At 51.9% G+C, this 13326-nt stretch overlaps 1 protein-coding gene and 1 long non-coding RNA gene across 9 annotated transcripts in view; one reads left to right on the top strand and one right to left on the bottom strand.

The window, feature by feature from the left end:
• PIK3CD (phosphatidylinositol-4,5-bisphosphate 3-kinase catalytic subunit delta) overlaps positions 1-9583 on the bottom strand; it is a 52836-nt gene extending 43253 nt beyond the window's left edge. For 6 of the 8 annotated variants that reach the window (XM_038537917.1, XM_038537918.1, XM_038537910.1 and 3 more), the window contains exon 1: positions 9452-9583. The gene's annotated coding sequence lies outside the window, so the exon portion shown is untranslated. Of the gene's footprint in view, positions 1-6607; positions 6799-9451 lie in introns of those variants that run through there. The other 2 variants (XM_038537912.1, XM_038537913.1) reach the window with 2 other exon arrangements.
• On the top strand, positions 8207-11142 carry LOC111095993. Its single transcript, XR_005359893.1, has 4 exons — positions 8207-8463; positions 8686-8775; positions 10703-10872; positions 10961-11142. It is a non-coding gene; the product is annotated as an uncharacterized LOC111095993 (long non-coding RNA).
• The last annotated feature ends 2184 nt before the right edge of the window (positions 11143-13326 follow it).

The raw sequence follows: 13326 nt of genomic DNA, 5'->3' as shown, positions 1-13326 counted from the left end.
GGGTTAGAAAAAGCTGGGAAAAACAAAGCTTTGGGACTTGACACATCTAAGAAGAGCAGATAACAAAGGACTTGTCCTTGATAACAAAGGACAAAGCCATTCCGACCTTTACCTATAAAATGGTAGCATTTATTGCCACCTGCTCTGTGCCTTCCACACGGGTCAGTCCCGGAAGGGTCAAGTAAGATGATGAGTGGAGAGACAATCTGTGACAGAGAACCTATCACTCGAAATCCATTCGCTCCCACAACGTGGGCTACAAGGATTCATTCATCCAATGGCAAAAGTAGCCATTTTTGGAGAGCCTGTTACTTGCGACAGGTTTTTCCTTATTTCTTTTTTTTTTTTAAGATTTATTTATTTATTTATTTATTTATTTATTTATTTATTTATGATAGACAGAGAGAGAGAGAGAGAGGGCAGAGACACAGGAGGAGGGAGAAGCAGGCTCCATGCCCGGAGCCCAACGTGGGACTCGATCCCAGATCTCCAGGAGCAGGCCCTGGGCTGAAGGCAGCAGCGCCAAACCGCTGAGCCACCCAGGATGCCCACTTTTTTTTTTTTTTTTTAATCATGGATACCTGGGTGTCTCAGCGGTTAAGCACGTCTGTCTTAGGCTCAGGGCGTGATCCTGGATCGAGTACCAGGATCGAGTCCCACATCAGGCTCCCTGAATGGAGCCTGCTTCCCCCTCTGCCTGTGTCTCTGCCTCTCTCTGGGTCTCTTATGAATAAATAAATAAATAAAATATATTTTTAAAATATTTTATTTTTTCATTTGAGAGAGAGAAAGAGAGAGCACGAGAAGGAGGAGAGGGAGGAGGGACAAGCAGACTCCCCACTGAGCAGGGATCTCCAAGTGGGACTCAATCCCAGGACCCTGGGATCATGACTTGAGCTAAAGGCAGATGTTTCACCATCTGAGCTACCCAGGTGCCCCAAAGTTCTGGCTTCTGACACTAACATTCAGCTTCCTTTCAGCCCATTCTTGAAACGCTGTGCCTTGCGCCATGCTTCCCACTGGAAATATGAAGCCACACACGTCTTGAGAAACTACCACATTTTCAATGTGCTGCTGCATTTAATTTTTAAAAAGCCCACAATTCGTCACTGCTTTCCAACTGACAGCAGATGGACTATGTTACTCAAATATTCACCACACCACACAACAGGAAGCAAACATTTCGGGACCCGGGCCCAGGAACCACCAGAAGCGGGAGGCATTGCTCGTCCTTTCATCGGCTCTGAACATAGAGACAGGTGACGGGGAAAGTTGGGGTTTTCTATGTTTTCCCCTAAAAGAAAGTTAGGGTTTTCTATGTTTTCCCCCAAAAGAAACTTCTTGAGAAGAGGTTGAGAGTCAGATCCCAGTTTCGTTAACCTCCCCCTCAGACCTGGGTCGGCAGCAGCAGAGAATGCACGCAGTAGGCATGCACAAGCATGCACAAGCGTGTACAAGTGCTGTGTGTTCCACCGACATCCCCCTCCCCCGGGGCTGCCCAACGTCTCCCGGAGAGGGAAGTGCCTCCCATCCCACCCTCCTCCAAGGGGCTGTAAAAGCTGGCTTTGTGGGCAGCGACCCATGCTGGCACCAAAGCCCAGAGGTCCCGCCCTTGAAATGCCTGCCTCAGTTTCCCGAACTGTTTGAAGGAGCATCTGGATATCAGTAGTGGAACAGCCACCAGTATAAACTCTGGACTCAATCATTAAGGTGGCTTTATCTGCCGTCTGCACGCTATGGAGGCTGCAGGACTGCAGGAAACAGGGTCCTGGAGAAACAGCCCTGTTGGGCCCTTGGGATTCTGGGCACCCCGTCGAAGCTCTTCTCATCTCCCAGGGAGGTAAAGCATCCCCTGGCATCTGCTTGCCTCGGAGAGGCTCATGCCCAAATCCAGCCAGACAGTCAAGGACGCTGCCCACTTCACCAGAAGGCGGCTATCAGCTCCCTCCTAGGACCGTCTGTGTTTATAGCAGGAAACTGATCCCTGTGCTTAACCTAAATCCCTTCAGCCTAAGTGTGTACTGTCTCCCCTAGATGAAACAAGATGAATCTTGATGGCGAATGGAGACTTGTTAACTTAAATTAGAATAACAGTAAGAACAATAACAGCTAATATTTCCTGGCTGCCAACTATGTGCTAGCTAATGTTCATTATCTAATTTAATCTTTTTTTTTTTTAAGACTTTATTTATTTATGAGAGACACAGAGACATAGGCAGAGGGAGAGGCAGGCTCCATGCAGGGAGCCCGACGTGGGACCTGGGTCTCCAGGATCACGCCCCCAGCTGCAGGCAGCGCTAAACCGCTGCACCACCAGGGCTGCCCTCTCATTTAATCTTTGACATAATCCTATGAATAGGTCGCATTAGCTTCATTTTACAGAAGAGGAAACCAAGAATCAGAGAAGGTAAGTAATCTAGTCAAGGTCACACAGCTGGCAAATGGGGAAGCTAAGGTTTTTGATCTGAATCCATCTGATTCCAGAGTTCAGGGGTTTAAATGCTATATTACACTGCAGCAAACCCCATGTTATACACACGGCCAGAGCCAAAAAGGAAGCTGTTTAACCTCATTAGCAATAAGAGAAACACGTTTCAGATGATTACCTTTGGGGCCTAGGAGTAAAACATGTTTTCCCAATATTATTCAATGTTAGTGAGCATGTGGGGAAACTATTATGTATCATCGGGATAAATTGGTCCAGTCTTTCTTGGTAAACCATTTAGCAGGAAGAGCCATCAAAATATTCAATGTCTTTAATGCAATAATTCTTTTCTTTTTCAAAGATTTATTTATTTAGGGGCACCTGGGTGGCTCAGCAGTTGAGCATCTGCCTTTGGCTCAGGGGTTGATCCCAGGATCCTGGGATTGAGTCCCACATCGGGGTCCTTGCAGGGAGCCTGCTTATCCCTCTGCCTCTATGTGTCTCTCATGAATAAATAAATAAATAAAATCTTTTTAAAAAAGATCTTTTTTTATTTATTTGAGAGAGAAAGAGCTTGCACACAAGCGGGAGGGGCAGAGGGAAGGGGAGAGAGAATCTCAAGCAGACTACATGCTGAGCGTGGAGCCTGACATGGGGCTCGGTCCCATGACGCTGAGATCATGACCTGAAGCAAAACCAAGAGTTGGATGTTTAACCAACGGAACCACCCAGGTGCCCTGATATAATAACTCTCAAATATGAGAAAATGTCAACGACAGTATTTTGAGTCTCATGTGCACATGTGTGTGTATGTGTTTACACACAGCAACATAAATGTCCCACAATGGAGGATGCTTGGTATAACGATGGTGTTCCTTCGACACTTACAATGCCACTGAGAAGGATGGCTAGGTTGTGAAGCAAAGAGGAAACATGCCAATGAGCCAACATTAAGTTAATAAAGCAAACTACAGAAGCCCAGCCTTGCTCCTTCAAACAATTAAGCTTAGGAATACCAACCATATGATCCAGCAATTCCACTTCTGGGTATGCATCCAAAATAATTCAAAGTAAGAACCTGAACAAATATTTGTATACCCGTGTTCACAGCAGTATCATTCCTAATAGCCAAAAGACAGAAGCAATCCAAGTGTCCATGGACAGATGTGTGGACAGACAAAACGTGGCGTATACACACCATGGAACATTATTCAGTCTTAAAAAGGAAGCCTGTTTTGACATGTGCCACAACAGGGATGAACCTTTGAGGATGTTATGCAAAGTGAAATAAGCCAGTCACAAAAGGACAAACATTGTATGATTCCACTAATAAGGTACAGATAGCAGTCAGATTCATAGAGACGGAAAATAGAATGGTGGTTGCCAGATGGTGGGGGTAGAGGGAAAAATTGCTTAATGGGGACGGAGTTTCAATTTTGCAAGATGAAAAAGTTCTGGAGATGGCAGTGCTGGTTGCACAACAGTGTGAATGTGCTAAATGCCACAGAACCGTATATGATCAAGATGGTAAATTTTTTCATGGATATTTTACAACTGAAACACAAAAATTAATATAAAAACCCCCACATGCTTACTAGGTACAACTATGTCAAATGTGTACCCCCCCAAAGTGGGAAAGATACTCAAATTGGGAGTGGCTGTGTTGGGATAATGGGATAATGATACTTACGGATCACCCACTATCCACCAGCTCCTTTTTTTTTAATAAAGATTTTATTTGTTCATGAGAGACACACAGAGAGAGACAGAGATACAGGCAGAGGGAGAAGCAGGCCCTTTGCGGGGAGCCCGATGTGAGACTCGACCCCAAGACCGGGGAATCAGGACCTGAGGGGAAGGCAGGCGCTCAACCACTGAGCCACCCGGGTGCCCCTGCACCAGCTCCTTTATAGGCATTGCATGTTTTGCCATGTGGCTGTGTGTCTGGCACTAAACATGTGACAACATATGAAATCTTACAGGATGATGGTATTACTCTACCAATGCTATAGCTGGGGATTCTGAGACTCAGGAGGGTTATGTGATTTGCCAGAGGGCACTCAGCAGATAAAAAGAGGTTGAGGGCAGCCGAGGTGGCTCAGTGGTTTAGCGTCGCCTTCAGCCCAGAGCGTGATCCTGGAGACCAGGGATCGAATCCCAGTCGGGCTCCCTGCATGGAGCCTGCTTATCCCTCTGCCTGTGTCTCTGCCTCTCTCTCTCTGTGTGTCTCTCATGAATAAATAAATAAAATCTTAAGAAAAAGAAAAAAGAAAGAAAACCCAGTCCAAAGACAGGACTTCTTCCCTGCAACACTCCCACCACCACCTCCGTACCCCACCCCACCACACTTAAGTGACTTTTCAAAGTTGCAATAACAGGGCTATGACCTTGCTTCCCTGTTGATAAGAAAATACTTCTCCCAGATTTCACAACCAAAGCAAAGCATAGCAATGCACACATACCCTGCTCCAGCCTGGGGGGTGAGGGTGGGGAGGGGGAGGGGTGGCAGGAGAGGGGCCCCATCCTCCAGAGAGCCCTGGAGCACTCCTTAATTGCACCCTCCTGTCCCGGGAGCTCCTGATCCGTCTCAGCACCCATCCCACAGCCAGGGCCGCTTGGGTGGCCAGGCAGAAGCAGCAACAAAACTGAGCCCTGCTCCCACCTCTAGAGAAGGCGGGGAGCGGCTCAACAGAGGAAACTCCAAAATGAGAGGTGCTCTGTGGCCCCAGACAGAGGGTGGGGGGAGCCCTGGCTGGGAGGGGCCTTGAGCAGAGTTCTTGAAGAGAAGAGGGAAGATCAGGAGGGAGACTGGAGGACTGCCAGGAGGCGGAGGCATTTCTGCAGGTGCAGAACTTAGTCTGCAGGTAGCCCCTTCCAGCTTGGAAGTTGTCTTTTGTGCTCTTGGGGCCCTGGGGAGGAGGACTGCCAGTTTACAAAGCTGGAGATAGGAGAGGAAGGGTAGACACTAGGAGGCAGCAGCCCAGGGCCCAGACCCAGGGGACAGCTGGTTTCCTGCAAAGATAATTGTGTTCAACACCTTCCCAGCAGCCACTGAAAGAAATGTGCTCCTGTCCATCTGCCGCAGGCTGAATGGTGGCCCCAAAAGGATGCGCCCTAGTCTCGACCCTCGGAACCTGTGGATTATTTGGGAAGATCATTATCCAGAGAAAGGATCTCCACAGATTTAATTAAGGATGGACCCTAAATGCAATAAGTGTCCTTTAAGAAACAGCAGAAAGATACAGACACAGACAAGAAGAGGGAGCAGAGAGTAGGGTGGTGTGGCCTCAGAGCCACCTGAGCTGGGAGAGGCAGGAAGGATTCTTCCCGAGGCCTGGCTGACACCTTGACTTGGGACTTCTGAGCTCCAGAACTGTGAGAGAATACATTTTTTGCTGCTCTAAGCCACAAAATTTGTGGTGGTTTGTTACGGCGGCCCGAGGCAACAAACACAGCATCATTCCGGGACCAAGCCTGGGCCTAAGCCTGAGCCAGGCAGCTCGCTCCCTCCCCGGCGGCTGTTCCTCAAGTTAACCACCCACTCCCCACTCTCCTGGCATTTTCTCTAAGTGGAGAAAGCATTTCCCTCAAAGTGAGTGAAACCGAAGCTAACTGAAATGCCACTCTAGAAATGCCACACCCATTACTACAAGCACTCTCCCTCTTGGCCCAGAAAGTAGGTGGCCTTGGGAAGCACCCATTTCTAGGAGACATCCTGAGCCTCATCAGAGGGAGCCAGGTTATCACCCTTGGGGAAGGAGTGTATGTAGGGGAGCGGTTCTCACAAGCACACAAACCAGGGCAGCTGGAGCTTTCACTGCACCAACCTCAGACCCCAGGGACTCTGCTGCCCCCAGGGAGGGTGAGAGTGGGCCATATTTTGCCATATTTTGGTAGGACCCACAGAAAGTCACAGTGTGTGTCTGCTAGGAAAGAGTGAGGAGGAAGGTTCCTGGGTTTTCAATTTTTCTTTTTTTCCATCTTGAAACTGGCAGCATTTCTGATATGATTGTGGGGGGGATTTCCACCAACCAAATTAAAGAAAATTCAGTTTTAGAGAGAAGTTTTGCAACCCTTGTCATTTATGAAACACTGGCCATGACACAAATAGGAGAAGTCTCCCTCTCCTCCTGACAAGTCAGGCTTCTGCCATCGTGTAGCTGGTGGTCAATGACTACATACCTCCGCCATCAGACAGGGCGGCGCTCCCCGATCCTCCTGGGGCACATCGCTCTGGACATGCCCTTCCAACAGCTTTGCTGGTAAACATGATTGTCCCCTGGGGAGTGGCTCAAAGAGCTCTTCTAAGATCCCATGGTAAAGAAACATTTGGTGGGGCCCCACGACCCATCACCAGACCCACAGAAGCAGCTGGCTTCTGAGAGGGAGGAGACTGCTCTCTAAACAAAAATCGTTCTGAAAAATAAGCCAGCCAAAGGGGAATTGCCTCATGAGTTGCACATTCACTTCTCCCTTTAACTCCCTTTAACTGTGCAATTGAAGAAAAACAAGGTGAAGCAGGAACTGACCCCTCACACCCCCGTTCAAATCCCCATGAACTCCCTGGACAAAGCAGTGTTGAGAGCACAGGCGACCGAGGCCCAAGGTTGGTCTCTAGTTTCAGGCGGACTGTCTGTGTCTTGTAAGATGCCGATCCACCCACCTGGGGAGGGGGCTGGTACCCTCCCTGCCTGCCTGCCTTGTTCTTAGCACAGCCCCTGGGAGGGGATCTCAATAAACACTCGTTAGATGTTAGATGGTAGTGAAGCAAGAGAAAAGTCCTGGTGGAAGGGGACCATTGGCATGGCCAGGAGTACCTCAGGAGCACTTGCCCTAATTCCAGAAACATCTATATATGCAGAGCGGTCAGCACTGTTTCCAAACATGGGCAGAGGAGGTGGGGGCAGTGGGGCTCAGAAAGAGGTAAGCTGGGATGTCTCAGAACAGGCAATGCCAAGGTTTCAAGAGCACCACTCCCATCTTGCCTCCCAGAGTGTCTTTCATCACTTGCAGGAGTTTGTGAAAGCAGCAAAATAACCAACCTCAGCATGTGCTAGGCAGTGTTCTCATGAGGCAGAATGGATGGAATCCTGAAGTCAAAAAAATCAAACCACAGCAGGGCGTGGAAATGCTGAAGCGTTGGCAAACTTCTGCTCTAAAGAGCAGAAGAGAAAGTTCTATTCCCATTTCTTTGTGTTTGGTGGCAGCTTCCTTAATCAGAAGATTCTTTATCTACACTTAATCACCCCAGTCCCGGTCAAACCTGATGGTTAACAGGGGATTATCGAGGTGGGTCCCTTAGAGGCTGCATCTCTGAAAGGCCATCCAAGATTCCCCATGCCCAGGCCAAGAGAACTATTAGAAAATGTTCTCCTTAATCTGCAAACCACAGCACCTACAGATGACCCAACGCTTCAGTGGGAGAAGGGGGGGAGGTACTGGGGTTCTGGATCAGCTACTTGCAAATTGTGTGGGTCGCGAGTTACTTAACTTTTCTGGGCCTTTTAGTTTCCTCCACTGGAAAATGGAGACATCATTCAGCTCCTATGACTGTTCAACTGAAAACATGTATGTAAAAAGGTCGATGCTTTGCGTGTGTGTGTGGGGGGTCCCAAGGGTACCATTCATTCACTTGGCAAGAACACCAAGGCACTGCCAGGGGCTCCAACAGTCCTCTCTCCTGGAAGTGAGCAGTGGGATGAATCCCCCGTTTCAAGGTCCCTTTGGAGAGGCGTACTTTCCCCTCCCACCTATGCACACGCGCGCGCGCGCGCGCGCACACACACACACACACACACACCCCGAGGGCACACTTCCCGCGTCCACCCGCGACTGCACAGCACATTTGGGGGCGGGGGGGGCGCGATGGGGCTTTCTGCCCCAGGAGTGCAGGTGAAGCAGCCCCACTGGATAGTCTGTTGGGGTCCGAGACCCTCAGCTCTCTACTTTCAGGGGACCTGAACGAAGTGAAAGCTGCTCGGTCATTCGAGAACTCCCGAGGGCTCCAACCGCAGTTCCCCGAGCGTGCCGGGGACCAGGTCTGGTACCGGGACCGCCAGCCTGGGCCGCCCCAGGCGCCCGACCCCAGTCCCAGAGATCCCATCCCGACCCTCGTCGCGTCCGGAGCGTACTTTTCGGGGCCTCCCGTCTGTCTTTTCCTGGCCCTATGGACCCCATCTCCCACCCGGGCGGAGCATCGGCCGCTGGGTGCTCCCGCATCCCGGTCCCCACCAAAGGTCTCCTTGTTTCCCCTCTCCTAGATTTCAGGCGAGGAGCAGAGAAGGACGCCTAAATAAAAACAGGAAACCCGATTTAAAAAAAGATGAAGCCTCACTGTGGCTGAATTACGGGTAAGAGTATTAAAAAGAAGGGGGGGGAAAAAGAGTCCGGAAATGCAAAGCTGGAGGCGGTTTTGCCGCCGTAACCCGGGCTCAGCCGCAGATCCGGGGGCAGGTCTCCGCCCGCGGCTGCAGTAAACACGCGGCGAGCGGCGCCCGAGGCCCGGGGCCCCCAGGCGCGCCGGGAGGGGCCGGAGGGGGGCGCCCGGCACACTCGGCTCGGGCCGCTCCCCGCCCGGTCCCCGCTCGCCCGCGCCGCGGACGGCGCGCACCCTCTGCCCGCGCCAGGGCGGGAGCCCGGGGCCGCACAGCGAGCGGGAGCGCGGCCGGAGCGCACCCTCTGCCGGCTCGCCGGCGCTCGGGCCAGGGCGCACGCGGCCGAGCACCGCCGGGCTCCACGCCCGCCGCTGGGAGCGCAGCCCGGGCCCGCCGAGCCGGGGAACTGCCGGGCGGGCCCCGCGGGGCGCGCAGCAGCGGCGCAGGGGAGCCGTGCGCGCCCAGGTCCCGGCGGCCTCCCCGGGAGGGCGCCCCTTGCAGCGCTCGCCAGACGCGGAGACGCACCCGGCCAGGGCGCGCCGCTTGTGCGCACCCGGAGACGCCCGCGAGCCGGCCCCCGAGGTCCCCGAAGCCCCGGGTCCCGGGGCTCTCTTCCCCACCTCCCCAGACGCAGCCAGAGGCGAGCGCTTACCGGTCCCGGCGCGCTTGGCAGGGGCTGGGCGGCTCGGCCCGGCGGCCGCTAGGAGCTGTAGGGCGCTGGGCGCGAGTGAGCCTCGAGGGAGGGAGGCGGGGCGCCCGCGCTGGGGGCGCCCCGCCTGCTGACAGCCCGCACACTCCACTTCCCACTTTGTTTCCTTTTTACTTGCAACAGGAAAAACAACAGGTCCTCCTGCCGCCCGCCAGCCCCCCACCCCCCACCCCGTCCTCTCCACCCCCCCAAATCCGCACCCCGTCTGCGGCTGGAGGAGCAGCATCCCAGGTGTCTGGAAGCTGCATCTTGCCCTTCTTCAAAACAAGTTTTCTTTTTATACAAAGAAAAACAACCAAATAAAGGTCCTAAAGCCCATAAAACCCCCACGCTTTCCACGTTCACACACCAAGAATTTCCACAGTGGCCAGAGAAAGGTTGGAGGGCGGGAGAGGGAGGCGGTGGCTGCAGTTCTAGGCACCCGGGCAGTGCTCCCAGAGCCAAGAGTGGGGTAGCTGGGCTGGAGGGAGGGTAACGGAGGCCCAAGGTGCAAAGTCCCATGGGCTCAGCCCTGGAGCAAAGCCATGGCCTCTAAGCTCAGGCGAGTCAAGAACAAAGAGGGGTTGTGGGATTAGACAGGTTCCAATAGTAGCTTCAAACCCTTCTAGGGTGTGATGGCCAAAGAGTCAGTTGCTTAGACAATGACTTAAGGACCCTCCCCAATCGGGTCTGGGAAGTAAAACACCTGTTGTTCCCCTTGGAGATATGAGGAACCTGAGGTTTCAGAAGGGCTCTTTCTACCCAAGCAATACCCCGGCCTCGCGGGACCAGCATGGGCCCAGCTCTGGCTGCAGCAAAGAGAGGACCAGAGACTTCCCTTTGCAGCCAGGAAAGGGGACAGCATTAGGAAAGACCCGTTGGTTACTCAATGCTTCCAGTGTTCTGAGATCTAGGCTGCTGGCTCTCTAGACTCTCAACAGGACGCCGGTGGAGGAGCCACAAGGGCCCATATTGTCCCTTTAAGAAAGAATGTTGGGACGCCTAGGTGGCTCAGCAGTTTGGCGCCTGCCTTTCGCCCTGCCCCAGATGTGATCTTGGAGTTCCAGCATCGGGTTCCACGTCCGGCTCCCTGCATGGAGCCTGCTTCTCCCTCTGCCTATGTCTCTGCCTCTCTCTCTCTCTGTGTCTCTCATGAATAAATAAATAAATAAAACCTTAAAAAAGAAAAAGAAAAAATGTTGGGTCTGTCCCCAGGAATGTACCCTAATATCCTTCCCAACAAATCATCGGAGGCTCACAGCCCAGGCCATCCTACCCCAGGCCCATCTCGCTGTCCCCGGCAGAAGTCTCCAGCCCACTCCAGGGAGATACAGCCAAGAGCCAGAAGAGAAATGGACACATCAGAGAGAAAATCTGATGGCAGGGTAGGCAGCCCGCCTGAGGTTTCCGACACCCGTCCCAGCCCTGCTTTTGCTAGTTTGCAATTTAAACAATTTACTCCCTGGCTTTCAGAGTTCCGTGGAAGAAGCCATCAGGTGAGGAATGCTTTTGCATCATTCAGAAGCACTCTTCAGGGCAGCCCCGGTGGCACAGTGGTTTAGCGCCGTCTGCAGCCCAGGGTGTGATCCTGGAGACCCTAGATCGAGTCCCACGTCAGGATCTTTGTATGATGCCTGCTTCTCCCTCTGCCTCTCTCTGTGTGTGTCTATCATGAATAAATAAAATCTTAAAAAAAAAAAAAAAAGAACTAGGGGATCCCTGGGTGGCTTGGCGGTTTGGCACCTGCCTTTGGCCCAGGGCCTGATCCTGGAGTCCCGGGATCGAGCCCCACGTCGGGCTCCCGGCATAGAGCCTGCTTCTCCCTCCTCCTGTGTCTCTGCCTCTCTCTCTCTCTCTCTCTCTCTCTATGTCTATCATAAAATAAATAAATAAATATTAAAAAAAAAGAACTGGTTTTTTATTTTTGTTTTTTTTAAAAAGCACTCTTCAGTGAGTATCTGAGGACAGCCATTCGCATCATGCTTTGTAATGTGCGACACAGGGAACCAAGGTGTGCCAAATGCTCAGATTCGCTCCTCATATTGTTACCTCCTGTCCCTAAAACAGCCTCCCAAGGGATAGCTTATCCCCACTTTACAGATTAGAAAACCGAGGCTCTGGAAGGTTTAATCATTTGGAGGCCACACAGTGTCTAACTGCTCCTCTGACCATGGCATGCTGCCTATGCCCCAGTCCTAGAAGTTTCACTTTCCTGAAAACCCAGCACATTTCCTTTTGAGACCAGCACCATAGGACGTATCTCCCTCTGTTGTTGCCTGGGGTGCCAGGAGATGGATGCCAACCATAACATCGAGCACAGTCATCACTGTCCCTTGTCTCTCAAGTTCCCGATAGACTTGCCTTCTGCCTTCCTCTCTATGGTTTCTGATCTCTCTTTCTCGCTTTATTTTTAACTGCTGTCATGTGTGTTTGGAGGAAGCTACTTCAAGTTCCCTTTGAATTGTAAACAAAATAGACGAGCCATGGTGGAGAATTTATAGCAGTCCTAGAAGAAAAGGAGCATCTTAGCCGCCTGGAAGACAAGGCCTTATCACTCACATGACCCCCTGAAAGGGAAATCCTTCCGCCCCATTTTATGGAAGAGGAAGAAGAGGTCTCTGTTATTAAAGGAGCTGCTGGTCGGTGGAGAACAGGCTCGGGTAGGCAGGCGGCAGGAGCGCGCACAGGCCTCCAGACCTGTTTCCTTCTGCTGCTTCTCCTGCAGAACTTCCCCTCCCCTCAAGCCATCCAGCGTCTGCAGCTTCTCGCGGATGCAGTAAGCATCTTTGTTCGACCTTGAGTGGCTTCACCACTGACACCCACACATGCCCACAAGCAGGGTTAACTCAGGGCAGCCAGAGCCAAGCTCAGAAGCCTGGCACAGGGGTGCAAGCATGAGGAGCCCACTTCCTCAGCCGCTCCACGGAGGACTCAGGGCACCTGCTTGCCTGGCCCATCCTGGCAGGAAGCTCACTTTGCTGCAGGTCCTTTCCTCCCAAGAGGACGTTAACCAGCTCAAATCCTTGCCCATTTGCCTCAACTAAGAAATGTATGTATAGTGAAGCTTCTCACTAAGAGCACCTTCTCTGGAGCCAAACTCCTTAGCTCTGCTAGCTGTGGAGCTGTGTGACCTCAGGCAAGTGACTTAATTTTTCTGAGCCTCCACTTCTTATCTGAAAAAACAGGGAGGCTAATCACAGCTTTCAGCATTTAGAATTGTTCTTAGAGGGCGCCTGAGTGGCTCAGTTGGTGAAGGGGCTGCCTTCAGCTCAGGCCAGGATCTCACCAGCTCCCCGTTCGGGCTCCCTGTTTGGCAAGCAGTCTGCTTCTTCAGAACTCCCCTCTGCCTCCTCCCTCCTGCTCATGCTGTCATTCAAGTCTGCTCAGTCTCTCTCTCTCAAATAAAATCTTTAAAAAATTTTTTTCTTAGAATTACATGACATAATACATGTAAACTGCTTCGAACAGTACAGAGTGAACCCCCAGAAAATGTCAGTTAGTGAGCTATCCTAGAACAGAGTGCCTGTGCTCTGTGGGACTGGATGTTTCTGCTCTAAAACAGTATTTTCGGGGCACCTGGGTGGCTCAGTGGTTGAGCATCTGCCTTTGGCTCAGGTCATGATCCTGGGGTCCTGGGATTGAGTCCCCCATTGGGCTCCCGCAGGAAGCCTGCTTCTCCCTCTGCCTATGTCTCTGTCTCTCTCATGAATAAATAAATAAAATCTTTAAAATAAATAAATAAATAAAAATAAAACAGGGGCAGCCCAGGTGGCTCAGCGGTTTAGCACCACCTCCAGCCCAGGGCCTGGATCCTGGAGCCCTGGGATGGAGTACCGCAT

Source organism: Canis lupus, chromosome 5 (genome assembly GCF_011100685.1).
Source record: "Canis lupus familiaris isolate Mischka breed German Shepherd chromosome 5, alternate assembly UU_Cfam_GSD_1.0, whole genome shotgun sequence".
NCBI lineage: Eukaryota > Metazoa > Chordata > Mammalia > Carnivora > Canidae > Canis > Canis lupus.
The sequence above is the reverse complement of the archived record's forward strand: the minus strand, read 5'-3'. Positions and strand labels throughout refer to the sequence as shown.